Source organism: Quercus lobata, chromosome 8, assembly GCF_001633185.2.
Source record: "Quercus lobata isolate SW786 chromosome 8, ValleyOak3.0 Primary Assembly, whole genome shotgun sequence".
NCBI lineage: Eukaryota > Viridiplantae > Streptophyta > Magnoliopsida > Fagales > Fagaceae > Quercus > Quercus lobata.
This window is the reverse complement of record NC_044911.1, coordinates 18640467-18657956: the sequence shown is the minus strand read 5'-3', so window position 1 is coordinate 18657956 and position 17490 is coordinate 18640467. Positions and strand designations below refer to the sequence as shown.

Genomic DNA, 17490 nt, shown 5'->3' with positions numbered 1-17490 from the left:
TACCCTTTTCCTATTTGTGAGGAGATTATGAAAATTCCCCTACCAAAAACTAATGCTGGAGGTGACAAATTATTGTGGAAGCACTCAAAGAGTGGGGACTTTGAGGTCAAAACAGCATATAGGCTTCTCCTTAAGGATTGCTTGGCTTCTTCTACTGATTGTCATAGGGTGAATCTGGTTGAAAGTAAAATTTGGGCATTGATTTGGAAGATATAGCTTCCACAAAAAATTTGTAGCTTTATTTGGAAATTATTGCATGATTGTCTTCCAACTTTGCAGCTTTTAAAAATAAGGGGTATATCTGATGATGGGCTATGTCCAATGTGCAACTATGAGGAGGAATCAGCTTCTCATTTGTTTTTATTGTGCCCTTTTGCTAGAGCTTGTTGGCATGGTTCATCTTTGGCTGTTCATACTTCTGATTTTAGTAACATATCTGTACAGCAATGGTTAATTAATTTGATTAATGTTCTTAACTGGAATGAAGAAGGATCTTTTGAATATATCCAATCCATCTTTACCACATTGTGGACCATTTGGCTCCATAGGAACACGGTGGTACATGAAGGTAAACAGCCCATACCCCATGGAAGTAATCCTAACAGCACAAACTTTGTCTTGCAGGTACAAAGAGATCTTCTCCAGCCAACCTAGTCCCCTTATTACAAGAAACAGGCCAAGTAATGAACCCAGCAATGTCACTGGACAGTGGCAGCTCCTAATTAAAATTGCAAGGATTAGAAACCTGAGGCTCAATAGGAGTGCTTGGGCTTTTGAAGCTAAAGATCCCGCAAGGAGTTATCAAATTCTATGGTGTTCATAGCAGCAAAGCTAGTACAATTAAAGGAGCTGTGCAGGAGGCTTTGTTGGAAGCTGTCTTCACAGTCAGGAATCATGGCTTTACACGGATCCTTATTTTGACCAATAGTAAGGACCTAATTCAACTTGTTAATAAGTCCAAGAAACTAGCTTGGCATGAGAGGTCTCTCATTGCTGACCTGGATGTTTTGTACATGGATGGACTGGTTTATAAGCTGTTAGAGGTTCCTAGGATTGCACTTGATTTTGTTTATAATGTTGTAGCTATGGCAGTTAGAATGCCAATACATAACAGTTGGGCTGAGCCAACTTCTTTTGTAAACTGATAACTTTGTATCTTCCTTTTGTGGTATCAAAATAAAAAAAAAAATAAATAAATAAGCAACATACAAGAAAAAAAAAACATAGGGGTCAAGAAGATAGCACAAATGCTAATCCTTTAGTAGAAACTACGAAAAGTAAAAGAGAGTGAACGTAATAATGCAGCATCAGAAGTGAAATAAATGAGGAAGAAATCATGTGGACTTGCTTTCAGGCCATTGCACTGCAAGACAAGGGGAGACATCACTATTGTCACCTCAACTTCAGTGAAAGATGCCGGGAAATTGTCATGGCGGTGTAAAGTCTTTTTTTTTTTTTTTTTTTTTTACAAGATGGAAATTTTACTTTAGTCTAATCTAAGTGTATATATGTGAAACTCCTTCCTAGAAACTTAAATCCTAGTCATTGCCCCCACAAGCACTTATATTTATGGAGAATGAATTATAATTGTGTTTTGTTAAAGTAACTAATCAAGATTAATCACGAAAGGGAACCTTTAACCAACTAAGCTGCATAATGGGTCATTCTAGTGTACCCCTTCTTTTTAGGGGTATGGTATCCACGCAAATCCTGACCATCAAATCTAATGATTTTTAATCTGACCTGTAAAGTTGTGATTTCCAACTAGCCTTTGTTGGCTTTAATTCCATACCAAATTTGTTTGTAATTCAGTCAATTATTTCCCTGTATTTATGTGGTTTTAATTGTAAGGGATGAGTGTGAGAGATTGGTGAAGAATCAAGCATGCAATAAAGATCAGTGTAGCTTCGCGAAAAGCTTGCAAGAAGCTCATGAGTAAAAGAACCCGCAAAAAAGCCATGTGTGAAGCATATAACTAGAAGCTGAAGAGTCGTGCCAACCTGTCATTTTGTGAGTACTTGCAAGAAAGGTCATCTCACGAGGTACCCGCGAAACACTCTGTTTAACAAAAATGAAAAGTGTTTTCCTATTTTCTTTACACATACAATATATACCCTCATTATCCACGAAATTGTAAGTAGTCCTTTTCAGAGAAAAAACCCTAACAAAACACTTGAGAGTTAGAGATTGTCATACCTACAATCATCTACACAAATTCTCTTGGTTTTCCTCTACTCCTAACTCTCCATCTATACATCCTTGAGAGGTTCTTAACCCAAACACTTATCTCACCCATCCTGAGTGTTGAGAGAAGTTTTGATGCCTTTGGGAAGTATTGGAAGAAGCCATTATGTAGTGGATGCAATTGGACGAAATTGTGGGATTTGGAAAACTAGTGAAGACAAGACTTCGAGAAGTCCGTTAGTAGTAGGAGCTTGGAGGGCTCAAGTAAATTAGGTAGATTAGGCTTGGAGGGTCTTTTTGATATTCGTGTACTCCAACTTATTCACTAGTGAATTGATTTTGACTTGGAGGGTCGTGGAGAGATTTTTTGCCAAGTTCTTTGGTTTCCTTTTCGATAACATGTCTTGATGTTATCTTGGGTTTGCATCTTTCTTCCCTACTCTTTAAATTTTACATTTATTGCTCTTGGTACTTGCTTATGGCTTAGAGTAGTGTTATTGGTTTATTGCGCGTGCTTTACTCTTGTTCCATGCTTAGATAAGTTAAAATAAAAGCAATTGAACTGTAATTTAAAATTGGGAGTCTAAACAAGCATTAGTGTTTTCACACTAATTGAGCTTTGATGACCGTTTATTCAAAATTTAGTGGATACCGATTACCGGCGAGGCAAGTTAGCATAAAATTAAAAAAAAAAAAAAAAAAGAACCAGATCTCTCTCTCAATTCTAAAAGGCGAATCAAGTGCTTGCACGACTGACTAAAAGGGAAAAATGGCCTTGGTAGAGCACTTAGTGCTTGATCTCCGATAGAACTATCTCCTTGGACTCTCTCTAAGGTACAAAAATCGCAAACCTTTGTTTTTATCTTCTTCTTCTTCTTCACTTTTTTTTTTTTTTTTAAAAATTTCTTTTTAAAGATGATTGCTTTATCATATTTGATATATTGCATATTAAAAATTAGGTCTTTGTGTTTGTTTTATGTATTCGGAAATGTGGGAGTTAGGGTTTTTGATTGTTTCAATATGGATTTTGGATTTGAAGGTTTAGTAGAGGGGAAACAAAAATGGTGCCACAGAATGTGACAAAAGTACGGTAAGATCTCACGTTAGTACTATGTGATGTTACAATGGAACCGTCAAATGCGAGTAAAAAATAAGGGTACCAATGAATGTAACAAAAGTACGGCTCAAAATGATGTGGTACTAGTTCGAGTGAAAGTGGAACCATCAAATGTGAGAAAAAAAAATATGGGAACCATCAAATGTGACAAAAGTACGGTCACACTGATGTTGGTATTGTCCAATGTGATGATGAACTGTCAAATGAGAAAAAAAAAAAAAAATGGTCCCACCAAATGTGAAAAAATTATAGTCATAAGTAATGTTGGTATTGTCTAATGTGACGATGGAATTGTCAAAATGTGGAGAAAAAAATAATTGTACCACCAAATGTGACAAAAGTACGATCAGAAGTGATGTTGGTACTCTTCAATGTGACAATTGAACTATCTAATGTGAGAAAAGTGTTGTATATATAGGTACATACATGGATAGGTTGTAATAGTGATGTTTGAGTTTGGAGAATATTATTTCATAAAGTGAAAATTCAAGTTCTGGAATTTCTTAAGTGAAAATTCAAAATACAGCATTTTTAATCAGTCAAAACTTTGGCTCGATCAATCAAAATGGTAAAGTAAAAATCCTAGAGTCTCTAGATGTGTTGATCGCTACTCGATTCCTGTTTGACCGATCAAAAAGAGCACTCGATCAATCGAAAGTAACTTTCGACCAATCGAAAATCGTGAAATAGGATTTTTCTACAGAATTTTCTAGTGACTATTTAGAGAGTTTGAAGAGGTTTCAAGCCTTGTGAACGGTTTTATGAAACATTTTAACTCTCCATTCATGCCTTTTGATGAAATATAACCCTATAGGTATAAATAGAGACTTATGTTCACTTGAAAAATAGTAAGTTAGAGAGAAACACAAGAAATCCTGTGGTTATTCTCCAGAATTGTCATCTGTAGAACCTAACATCTTGGTTATATCTTGGGGACAAATTTGCGATATCCCTTGAGCAACAATAGTGTGGGGGGCAAATATTGTCTAAGGAAAACGATATTGTGCCTCCAGGTTATCTATTTTTTGTTTGTCTTTTGTGTTAGTCTTGTTCTTCCATTATTACTTTGTATAATATCCTCAACAAAAAAGAATAGGGTATTACCGAATGTAGCAAAAGTACAATCAGATGTGATGTTAGTATTGCCTAATGTGACAATGGAACCATCAAATGTAAGAAAAAAAATAAAAGAACCACCAAATGTGACAAGAGTACAACATATGTAATGTTAGTACTACACAATGTGAAGATGGAAACCATCAAATGTGAGAAAAAATCACAAAATGTGATAAAAGTATTGTCAAATGTTATGTTGGTACTGCCGAATGTGACAATGTCCATCAAATGTAAGGAAAAAAAAAAAGGAACCACCAAATGTGACAAAAATACTATTTAATGTGATGTTGGAACAGCACAATGTGAGGATGGAACCATCAAATGTGAGAAAAAAATAAGAGAACTATCAAATGTGACAAAAGAATAATCACATGTAATGTTGGTATTGCATAATGTGAGGATGAAACCATCAATTATAAGAAAAAGATAAGGGAACCACCAAATGTGATAAAAGAATAGTCATGTATAATGTTGGTACTACACAATGTGAAAATGGAACCGTCAAATATGAGAAACAAAATAAGGGAATTATCAAATGTGACAAAAATACTGTCAAATGTGATGTTGGAACTGCACAATGTAATGATAGAATTGTCAGATATGAAAAAAAAAAAAAAAAGTCAAAGAACTATTAAATGTGACAAAAGAACAATCAAATGTAATATTGGAACTACACAATATGAGATTGAAACTGTCAAATGTGATGTTTGGGTAACTTGGTATAACAGGTTGCCTATTAAGTACCGCACTTTTTTTTTCCCTTAGGTACAGTAGAATTACCCCCAGGACAAGATATGACATGGTAGAATTGAAATATCATGAGACTTATTATGCTCATATCTTTCTTAAAGTTCCTTTCTTTCACTAATCACTATTACTTCATTGATTTTCGGTTTTCCATCACTTCCATGGATCTCATCACTCAAGTCATGGTCTAATTACTACACGATAAAGTTTCTCTATTGCTGAGAATGGTGGTTCTCCCCCTATCTTAGGCAGTAGAATTGTAGTATCTTCCTTCCTGTAAGGTTTCTTCTCCCCTCTCATGACAGAGTCACATGTAGGGCTTGTGGTTCTCTTTTTCGGGGGGTTTTAGGAAATAGTACTCTTGTTTTCGTCTCTCCCTAATCTTGGACAGTATCTGTTTTTTTTTTATTCTTTCTTTTCTTTCTCTTCTCTTTCTTTAGTTTTGTTCTTATGGAGGATCTCACAAGGCATTGGAACTGTTTATCTCCGTCCGAGAGGAAAGGTGATGATTTATGTTTTGAAAAAGATAGGTGTTCCAAAGAATATATCATAGCAGCTCATTTTCTCACCAAGCATGCACTGAATATGGAGGCAGTAGCTAAGACTTTCAAGCCACTTTGGAGGGCAGATAATGGATTTATGGTGAGCAAGGAAGGATCCCATAAGGCTCTCTTTGTTTTTGATAATATGGAGGATATTGATCGTATTCTCTCCGGCGAACCCTGGAGTTTCGACAAATATTTGGTGGTTCTCGAGAGGTATGAAAGACAAACTCCCCTTGATGACTTAAAATTTGACAAGGTGACCTTTTGGGTTCAAATACACAACATCCCAATTGGTTATAGGAATAAATCAATCGTTGAAGACATCTATGAGGCAATTGTTCGGGTGGATAGATCAACGAGGGTCTCTGACAGTGAGGGAGGCAGTTATATTAGAATAAGGGTCACTATGGATGTTTATCAACCACTCAGCCGTGGGAGGATAGTCACCTTTGAGGAAGGAGGAAAAACATAGGTAAGTTTCAGGTATGAATGCTTACCTAACATATGTTATTGGTGTGGTTGTTTTAATCATGGTGATAGGGACTATGACATCTGGATCCAAAGTAAGGGCACCTTCAGAATAGAAAATCAGCAATTCGGTTCTTGGATTAGAGCCATTTAATCGGGTCCAGCAAAGGAAAGTGTAGTCTGGGTATTTGCGTTCTATGAGGATATGGTGGAAAATATGTCTACACGGCAGTGAAGGGAGACGAAATCCAGTCCGGTGGCAGAAACGATGCCAAAGTCAAAACCAGTGCTCTAACCCGATAAGGAAACATTTGATATGGAAGCGGATTTTGCGATTTTCTAGAATTCAAAAGCCCAAAATTCCACGTCCATGAATGGCAACACAAACTCTATCCCCCAGGATCACGGAAATAAAGGAGAGTATTTTGCATAGCAATTAAAGGAGATAGATAAGGAACTTGGGATTTATGAGGATCTCCCAACTTCTGGTATTGCTGAGAATGAAGCACCTCAAAAGGAAAATTCCCAGACTTTTGACATGGAAAAATTAAGGTCTGAGCTGGCACCTACTTAGAATACGTCACAGGCCCCACCACAGATGAATCAACCTCTTAGGTCTCATGCATCTAAACTCCATGATGTGAGAAATCGTCCCCATGCTTCCATGCACGTAGAGAACCCATCTCGGACAAAACGGAAGCGTCTTGTACGTGAATTTGTTGGCACTACACCCACCCAAGAAGATTTCGTTGGTTCGAAGCGTCCCATTGATAAGGTTGTTGATCTTAGTGAGTTACCATGCAAGAAAATTCTGGTTTCGCACGAGGATAAAGAAAACTTTCAGATAATGGCGGAGGCTGGTTCCTAGCCCCGCCAAACGCAATGAGTTGCATCGTTTGGAACATTAGGGGGCTTGGGAACCAACTTGCAGTTCAAGAGCTTGCGGATGTGGTGCAGGCAAAAGCTCCCGTTGTCGTGTTCTTAGCCGAAACACTCGCAGACGAAGCAAGGCTCGATTATGTGAAGGATTGGATTTGTTTTGACAAGAAGTTTTTTGTTCAGAGGATAAACAAAGGTGGAGGTTTAGTGGTTTACTGGAAGAATGACATTTTAGTTGATGTAGTTTCCTCATCTTTGAACCATATTGATATGGTCATCAATAAAAACTCAGAGGCAGCTTGGTGGTTTATCGGCTTCAACGGTGAGCCTGAGACACACAAACGGCATGAGTCATGGGACCTTCTTCACCATTTACACCAACAAAACTCGTTACCTTGGCTGTGCGCCGGGGACTTCAATGAGATTGTTAAGCAATCGGAGAAGCTTGGAGGGCGGGTAAGACCGCATGGACAGATGCAATTGTTTCTTGATGTGCTAGATGAATGCGGGTTTAGGGACATAGGCTTCAAGGGTCCTCCTTTTACTTGGAGTAAACATTACGGCAATGGGGTTTCAATATAGGAAAGGCTAGACAGAGCGATTGTCTCCTACGATTGGTTTGCAAAATATCCTGGTACTCGGGTTCACCATGTGGACAACACAACTTCCGATCATAAATTTCTGTGGATAGAGCAGTCGGAATTGGATTGTTTACTGAGGAAAAAAGTGCTCAGATTTGAAGAAATGTGGTTAGGTGACATGGGTTGTGGAGAAACTATGGAGGGAGTTTGGCAGGCTAGATTCAACGAGGAAGGGAACACAAGGGTATTCAGAAAGTTGAAAACTGTGGAAAAGCACTAACAAGATGGAGTCGAAACTGTTTCGGCATCGTAAGGAGAGAGTTGGAGAAAAAAAGAAAGGAACTTACTCGGGTAGAGAACATGGCATGTCAGGGAGGGAATTCGGTTAGACTTGTTGAGCTAAAAAAGGAGATTAATTCACTTATGGACAAAGAAGAAAGAATGTGGCGCCAAAGGTCACGTACCATGTACCTAAAAGACGGAGACCGAAACACCCTTTTTTCCATTGTCGAGCAACACAGAGGCGACGTAGGAATCTCATTACTAGGATTAAAGATCAAGAAAATATTTGGTGTACTAAACCAGACCAGATTTTGGCCATTTTCCTTGCTTACTATCAACAATTATTTTCATCCTCCAACCCAGTAGCTTCAGTGGCAGACTTGGATTCCATTCCACAGAATGTCATAGAGGATATGAATGAGTGTTTGACCGGTTAACTTCATGCTTGGGAAGTTGAATTGGCCTTGAAGCAGATGGCGCCGCTCAAAGCGCCTGGACCAAACGGGATGCCTCTATTGTTTTTCCAGAATTTTTGGGAGTTAGTAAAAGGTGGTGTAATTCATGATATTTTGTGTTTTTTGAATTCGGGTTCCCTACCATAGTCTCTAAACCATACATTCATTACTTTGATCCCTAAGACAAAAAATCCAAAGAATGTTACTGAATTCAGACCCATTAGCCTCTATAATGTTGTACAAATTTTTTTCAAAAGTTCTTGCAAACAGGTTGAAGAGAGTGCTTCCCAATATTATCTCAGAACATCAAAGGGCCTTCCTGAAAGGTTGTCTTATTATAGATAATATTCTAGTTGCTTTTGAAACACTGCACTATATGAAAAATCACAATTCTAGTAATTTAGGGTTCATGGCTTTCAAACTCGATATGAGTAAGGCCTATGACCGGGTTGAGTGGTCTTTCTTAAAAGCGGTGATGATTCAAATGGGATTTAATGACCGGTGGGTGGCTTTAGTCATGGAGTGTATTACCTCTATTGATCAATGGGGAACCTTTTTGAGACATAAAACCGAGCCGTGGTATATGTCAAGGTGATCCACTATCACCTTACCTATTCTTACTATGCTCGGAGGGTCTACACCAGATGATCCAAAAAGCAGCTGAAAGAGATGACATTCAGGGAGTTTCTATTTATCGCAATGGCCCTAAACTAACCCACCTATTTTTTGTAGACGATAGCCTCTTGTTTTGTAGGGCTACCATTCATGATTGTTAGAAGGTGATGGATATTCTATCTTCTTACGAGAAGGTGTTAGGGCAGAAGTTGAATAGAGACAAAACAACTCTCTTTTTTAGCAAATCTACCTCAGATGATATGCAAAGGCAGATTATGGAAGCCCTTGGAGTAATCGAGTTGGAGCAATACAAAGAATATTTGGGTTTGCCATCTATGGTGGGTAGGAATAAAAGAGCAAGTTTTGAACAACTGAAGCAAAAGGTTTGGAAAAGGTTGCAGGGTGGGGAAGGCAAGCTCTTGTCTCAAGCCAGAAGGGAAGTTCTAATCAAATCACTCATCCAGGCAATACCCACCTATACGATGAGTTGTTTTAAACTCTTCGTCATTTTATGTGATGAAATTGAGACCCTCATAAGGAAATTTTGGTGGGGTTAAAGAGGAGATAGGAAGAAAGTACACTGGGTGAAGTGGGAGGACATGTGTCAACATAAAGATCAAGGGAGAAGGGGTTTTAAAGACCTAACAATTTTTAACGAGGCGATGCTTGCTATGTTAGCATGAAGATTATTCCACAATGACAACTCTTTGTTCTATAGGGTGTTTAAGGCCAGATTTCTTCCTAGGGGTACTATTCTAGATGCAAAGGACTCATCCTCGGCTTCATATGCATGGAAAAGTATTCTAAAAGGTTGGGAAGTTATTTTAAAAGGGGCACTTTGGAGGGTGGGAGATGGGAAGCAGATAAGGATATGTGGAGATAGTTGGCTGCCATCAAAATCCTCAGCCAAAATATCAACTCCAGTTCTGTTTGGTCAGGAAAATTCGTGTGTGGAAGTTCTAATATATCCGGTGACTAGAAGTTGGAGGATTGAAGTTATTGATCATGTGTTCCTTGTGGAAGAAGCAGAGATTATCAAGAACATTCCTCTGAGTTCTACAAATCAATCGGACAAGTTGATTTGGCCGTTCACTCCCTCGGACAATTACTTGGTTAAATCGGGTTACCAATTTTTATATGAGAATTCGGAGCAATCTCAGAGTTCAGCTCAAGATACAGCCTTTTGGTAGAAAGTATAGGGCACGGAGGTCCCTAGCAAGATTAAAAATTTTGTATGGAGAGCTAGCAGGGAAGCACTACCTGTCAAGAAGAATCTGTGTCACGGGAAGATAATACAAGATGGTCAATGTGAAACCTGCAAAGCGGGAGAAGAAGACTGCTCACATGCCCTTTTCTTTTGTTTTGATGTGCAGGTTATGTGGAATATGGACCCCCAATGGAGATGGCTCACGGAGATGAAAGGCAGCGGTGTCAAAGAGATTTTCAAGCGAGCATTTACAGAGAAGTTAGATGCTGCTCTCTTGGCCTTTACGAGCTGGACTGTGTGGAATCATCGAAACAAGATATGTTTCAAGGAAACAACTTACCCTTTGGATCAAATACATACTCTGTCCAAAGACCGAAAAACAGAGTTTCAGCTCCTTCATCCCGTTGTGGGAAAGCTGCAGCACAGAAATCACACCAAATGGAAGCCACCGGACCGTGGGACCTACAAGGTGAACTATGATGGTGCTACCTTTTCCCAGCAAGAGAAAGCTGGAGTTGGCATTGTTATCAGAAATGACAAAGGAGCAGTTATGGTGTCACTGTCGCAACAACTGCCACTCCCAACAACAGTGGCTCAGGTCGAAGTGCTAGCAGCAAGGAGAGCCGTGGAATTTGCATTAGAAGTTGATATCACCAGCGTCGTCATTGAGGGAGACTCAGAGACCATTTGCAAGGAGCTCCAAGACCCAAGTCCTTCTCTGGCCTTACATGGTCACTTGCTACAGGACATTAAACTTTTGTCTAATTCTTTTCAACAAGTTAGTTTTTCTCATGTACGCTGTGAAGGGAATACTGTTGCTCATGCATTGACTAGATGGGCTATTAATAAGCTTAATTTAACTGTCTGGATGGAAGATGTACCACTAGACATACGCCATATTGTCTAGGCTGATTCAACCTTATTTGATTAATAAAATAAGTATGCTTCATTCTCAAAAAAAAAAGAAAAAGAAAAAGTCATGGTCTAATTAGCGTCATCTTTTGCCTTAAGTTACGGATATCAACATTTTCTATTCAAAATATTCATTTAAACCTTTATGTTTTATTTTATTTCTCCATATATAATAGATCTTGAAAGTTGAAAGCTATATAATTTTTTAAAAAAGTTTATCAAAATATATTTTTTTTTTTGAAAAAGAAAATCGTTTCATTGTGCTCTTCTCATTTAAAAAAAAAAAAAAAAATCATTCAAAAAGAAATTATTGTATTGTGATTTAAAGTCAAAATTGACTGCCTCTAAAAGCTTGGTGTCATGATATATTTGAACAAAACCTCACTGAATAAACCCCCAAAAATTAATGACTGTTGACTAACGTGTATGGGTAACTAAACACCTACCTTCAAATCTCACAAAGCGCTCACTCAGGATTGAGATCACCATGCAATTAACCCCACTCCCTTTTAAAATATTTTTTTTATTAATTTTACTTTTTTATTATTATTTTTTATTCAATGGTTAAAATTTAAAGTAACTTTGCTGCCTTGATGAAAAGATGAACATATTTTATCATACATTTGGATGAGTTTTTAACAACTAATAATCTATCATAATTGATTGAATAGTTCAGCAATGATCACCAATTTGGGTGAGCTTTTGACAATAGGGAAAAAAAAAAACGGTCATACTTTTAGTTTAATGGTTCATTTAATATTCGCAAATTTTCACTTTTTTTCCCTGCCATGCTAACTGATACACCTCTCAAAGCAATTTATAAAAACTAAACCCAATTTTACTATTCCTCTTCCACTCATTTTGATTTTGGGTTTCAATACAATTGTAAAACTTGAGACAACAATTTTAAACAGAGTTTTTTTATATTTAATATCAGTTGTCTCACATTGCTTAAGAATATATGTTGTGATATGTTTGTGGTATAACTTGCATCATCCTCTTTTAAAAGTTACTATAATTTTTTAGTGGAAATTATGGTGTGCCTTTGTGTTAGAGTATCTATGTTAGTTTATATCTTTAAAAAAATCAATTAAGTAATATTTATTTAAAATTTTATATTATAATTTTTATTTAACATGCATTTTTCTTTTTCTTTTTTATTTAGATGCAAATTAATTAATGACTAATTTTTTGTTTTTTTTTTTTTTGAGAATCTAATTTTTTATATTTAAATTTGGCTAATATATCCTTTTTAATGATAATTGGTAAATACACTAAATATTCACGTGTCATGATCAATCTTAAGTAAGATTTTAGCAATTTAATTTTGAAAAATTTCTTCCTATAGAAGCAATTATAGCAAGTATTGTTGATAAAATTTTGTAGGCAATACATGTATTTGAGAAAGAATTAAGTCTTTTTATATAATCATGAATTTCTATATTACATGTTTGAACATCATTATAATTATTTTCGTTATTATCTTTATGTTATTTTATTTCAATATCTTCTAACTCTCTTTGATGAATTTCTTGTTCATTTGTGAGATTTTCACCTAAATTTTATATTAAATTTTTTGATATTTCTAGCAATAAATTTATCAAGTGAACTTAAATGAGATTATATTAATTTTTATATTTTAATTTTAAAAAATTTATTCACATCTATATGGGTTTTTTTCTAATAGAAATTTTATAATTTTAAAAAATTATTTACAAATAAAACAAACACTATGTATAATATAGGAAAATGTTTGGCATTTAATATTGAATCCTTTTAGGAAATTTTTTATAAGGAAAAAAAAAGGGTAATTAATATTTTGATAGCTTTAATCTCAAACATATGATAATTAAAGATTTATAGTACATAAGAAAATATAAGGTTATGTTTGGTAACAATTTTTGTTTTCTATTTTCAAAAACTTGTTTTTGGGAATATAAAAAAAAACATTTTTCTTGTATTTTTGAAATAAAAAATATGTTTGGTTAGTTGAAATTAAAAAAATATATTTTTATGAAGAAAAAAAATACTAAAATATGTTGTTACTAGGATTTGAATTCTAATACTAACTCATTAAATGAGACAGATTCATTAAATTAAATGCGTATTTTCATTACTTTTGAAAATTAGAAATTAAAAACAGCCTTCTACATGTTTTCAGTTTCCTTCACAAATTGAGTTTTAAGAACAATTTTTGTTTTTTGTCCATTTTGGGTTGCCAAACAAGTTTTTAGTCTCAAAAATATAAAATTGTTTTTGGAAACAGAAAATAAGAGAAAAAAACAGTTACCAAACGTACCCTAATGCAAAATCATAAAGAACAAAGTAATACAAACCACCTAGAGGTTAGAGCTAGAGCAGAACAAGTTTTGTTTTTCCTTGCATTATGCATAAACTAGAATGGAGGAACAGATCAACTTAGTTAGGTTTAACATAAGAATCATAGGTCTTAATTATTGCATGCAAGAAACTAACAACAAAAAAGTATATACCCTGAAAAGCGTACACTTCTTGATAGACTCTGATTGAATAAAGTAGAAACACACTAATTGAAGCAGAGGAGATAATAAAGAGGCCGCCAAACCTTCCTGCCAAAATATATATGTTTGTTTCGTGAGAACAGGGAAATTCGTAGTCAAAGAATCAAAAACATTTAAGGCATAAGCATTAAATGTTAAAAAGACTAAATACTAATAGGTAAGAGTCTAAGCAATACAAAACTGTGACATTTGACAAAAGCTTAGGAAAAGAAAAGTGGTAACCTTTTCCTATGTCTTTGTATTCATATTTGGGTCAGTTTTGCAACTGGGTAAATCTAAATTTTATGTCCAAATTGTCCAACTGGGTAAACGGAGTTTGATAATTCTCAGTCACGACCTTGATCTGATTCTTCTTAGTAGAACCTGAAAGTCGACATATAGCAATGAGATTAAAGTATGACAAGCTCATCGGTTTCCTTCTAAGCCCAATGAGAAGTAGATCGAACAAACAATACCATATGATGAAAAAGGGAGAAAAGTATCAATACAAGGTAAGTCATATGGAAGAAGGAAAAAAAAAAGCTTTAAAGGAGACAAATTGCTGCAGAAATGATTGGTTCTCTTGGTTTGCTTTCAAATGGAAATGATTCATTTCACAGTAAAAAATTAAAATTTTCATAATCTAAAGATGTACAAGGTACTATCACATTGAATTTTCTTCCCTCAAATTAATAACGAATAACAAGTCAATTTAAATGTATTAATATCACATATTCCTATAGATTAATAAAAAATTAAATCTTTTTTTTTTTTTGATAACCATAAAAAATTAAATCTTCTTTATGAAATGGTTCTTCTCCATCTTAAGAAAATATATAGAAAAAAAGTAAAAAAGAAAAGAAAAAAAGGAATTCCTTCCTTACAAAATGTTTAGCCCTAAAAATAAAAGAACAATTTTTCTGTCCTCTAATTTTATTTTAAACTATAAGCAGGTTAAGGAATCAAGTATGGACCCAGTATATAAAAGAAGGGCCACTTTTTCAGTTTTCTTTTACATGAATGAAAATTTTAGTGGAAACGATAGCTAAAATAAAAATATATCTATTAAGAGCATCCACACCAGCTCGTGGATACTCATCTAAAATACAAAAAGTGCTCCAATTTACACATTTTACCCCAAAATCCTTCCACATCAGTTCATGTAAAAATGTCTAAATATACAAGATGTCTTGCAAAATGAACAGAAACCGTGCATATATACACGGTTACTGTTCACCGTGTAAACAATTTTTTTATATTATTTTCTCTCCTTTGTCAAACCACTTCTCTTTCCCAACCATTACAACAACCCAGCGTGCCAGAATAACCACCCAACCACCAAACCTAGAGCCACCACCAAACACCGCAATGTAGCACAGAGTATTAACCAAACTCAACTGAAAATTAACCCAAAATCAACAGAAAACCCAAAATCAACTGAAAATTAACCCAAACACATCCACAGACAAATCAACATAGAGATACACTTGCTCAAAAGTGAAAAAAAAAAAAAAAAAAAACACAGAGATACACTTGACTGGAACGATCGGAGCTCGTGGGTATGGGTCTTGCCTGATCGGAGCTAGGAAGATACAATAACTAATCGGTGCTTGTGGATCGGAGCTAGGGAGATCTCGGTCAAATCTGATCTGGTCGGATCTGATCGGTGCTTGTGGATCGGAGCTAGGGAGATCGGTGCTTGCCTGATCGGAGTTGTGGATCGGAGCTAGGGAGATCGGTATAGAGATGATTCAGAAAATTGATTTAGAAAGGGAGATCGGTATAGAGATGATCGGAGCTAGGGAGCTAGGGAGCTGTGGATCGGTATAGATCGAGAGGGAGAGTTGATTTAGATTTGGGTATAGAGATGGGTTATGGGTGTAGAGAGCTGTATCAGAAAAAATGGGTTTAGAGAGAGTCTCTGTATCAGAAAAAATGGGTTCAGAGAGAGAGAGAGAGAGAGAGAGAGAGCTTTATCAGAAAAAATGAGAACGAAAAATAGGTTCACAGAGAGAGAGAGAGAGAGAGAGAGAGAGAGAGCTGTATCAGAAAAAATGAGAGAACACGCGCGTATAATAAAGGGGTTGGTTGAGGAAATAATAAAAAATTGAGAAAATTGATTATTTAAATAAAAGAGGTGGTAAAATAGATGAACTGATGTGGGTATTTTGTAAAAGTGAATGTGTAAAATAGAAAAAGTAGGTTTTTAGTGTAAAATACATGGACTGATGTGGTTGCTGTTCCTCCTAAAAAATTACAATATTATCTTTTAAATTAAAAAAAAAAATGTACAATCATCAAAAGCTATAAATATCTAAACCAAAAAAAAAAAAAAAAAAAAAAATTCATACGCACATGATTCAAATCAAAGATTTTACCAGTCCTCTTATCTCCAAAAGAAAGCCAAACATACAAAAATAGCAACAACTGTTTAGAAATTCGAGGGGAAGTTTAAATACAGAGACTGATTGGCTTTTGTCATGCTGCTGCTCTTAATAAGTAACATACAAGGAAAGAAAAACACAGAGGTCAAGAAGATAACACAAAGCAACCCTTCTTGCTAAATTCTAATCCTTTGGAAGAAACTACGAAAAGTAAAAGAGAGTGAAGGTAATAGTAATGTAGCATAATTAAGTTAAATAGATGAGGAAGAAATCATGTGGACTTGCTTTTCAGGTCAATTCGCTGCAGGACAAGGAGATATCATTGTGGGGTAACGCTCTTTGGTAAAGCCGGAAAAAGTGGCTTTACTTTTGTTTTATCCAACTAGCTGAACATGATTACTGATTACATGGTAATGGTAGAATTGAAATAACATGAGATTTTTGGCAAAATTTGCTTAATAGTTTTTTTTTTTTTTTTTTTTTTTTTTAAGGAAAATTTTAGGAGAATAGCATGTGATTGAAATTATTTAGTTATCTAGATTCTTTTTGAAACTTGAATTTGTCAAACTTAAGTTTCAATCCCAAAATCGAGTTCCAATTTGCAACCTAAACTAATTAAAATTCAAGTTTGATAAATTCGATTTTAGGTTGAAATTTGAGTTTGACAAACTCGAATTTCAAAAAAGTCTATATGACTAAATAACTTTAGTCACATGCAGTAAATTTTGCCTGAGATTTTTTTTTACTCATATCTTTCTTTCGATCCCTATTTTTGTCCCATGGGGCATGGACTGTGTTCCACTTCATGTACCATTAATAAAAAAATGACATAGTGGGGTATTATTGTAGCATAAAATAAGTGGAAATAGATGAGGAAGAAATCATGTGGACTTGCTTTTCAAGTCTTTACAGCTGGGAAATGATCATAGGGGGTAAAGTAGTTTGGTGTGAGGCAGATAAAGTGGCTTTGTAGATGTCACAAAGTGAACGGATTGGTTTCGTTTTATTAAAGTAACTATTCAAAATTAATCATGGAAGGGAATCTTTATCCAACTAGCTCAACATGATTACATGATAGAATTGAAATAACATTATATATATATACATATATTATTCCTATCTTTCTTTCATTCCCTATTACAATCAATATTTTAATTGATATTCGGCTTTTCCATGTATCTCATCACTCAACTCATGGTCTCCCTTGTATTAGCTTCATCTTCAACCTCTTTTGTGACCTGTCTTTTTCTTTTCTTCTAGCACAGCTGTTAGTGATAAACCCATAATACGTGATTCTGTAAATAAAATAAAAAATAAAATAAAAAAAAATAAACAAAATGATATCGTGTGGCTTAGAATGATTTAATGTCCAATACAGATGCCATAGTAAATAGATGTATATATGATTTGAACTTCTATTTCACCATTCATCGTTTAATTTCTACATCTTGGATCCATCCTTCAACTTCTTGCTTTGGT

General features: G+C 35.2%; 1 protein-coding gene across 2 annotated transcripts in view; it reads right to left on the bottom strand.

Moving 5' to 3' along the window:
* Positions 1–16215, bottom strand: part of LOC115956018 (disease resistance protein At4g27190-like) — a 28629-nt gene extending 12414 nt beyond the window's left edge. Inside the window, exons 1-3 of one of the 2 annotated variants that reach the window (XM_031074468.1) lie at positions 15983–16215; positions 13871–14011; positions 13601–13696 (exon numbers count right to left, since the gene is read on the bottom strand). The gene's annotated coding sequence lies outside the window, so the exon portion shown is untranslated. The remainder of the gene's footprint in view (positions 1–13600; positions 13697–13870; positions 14012–15982) is intronic. The other variant, XM_031074469.1, reaches the window with a different exon arrangement.
* Positions 16216–17490: the final 1275 nt, after the last annotated feature.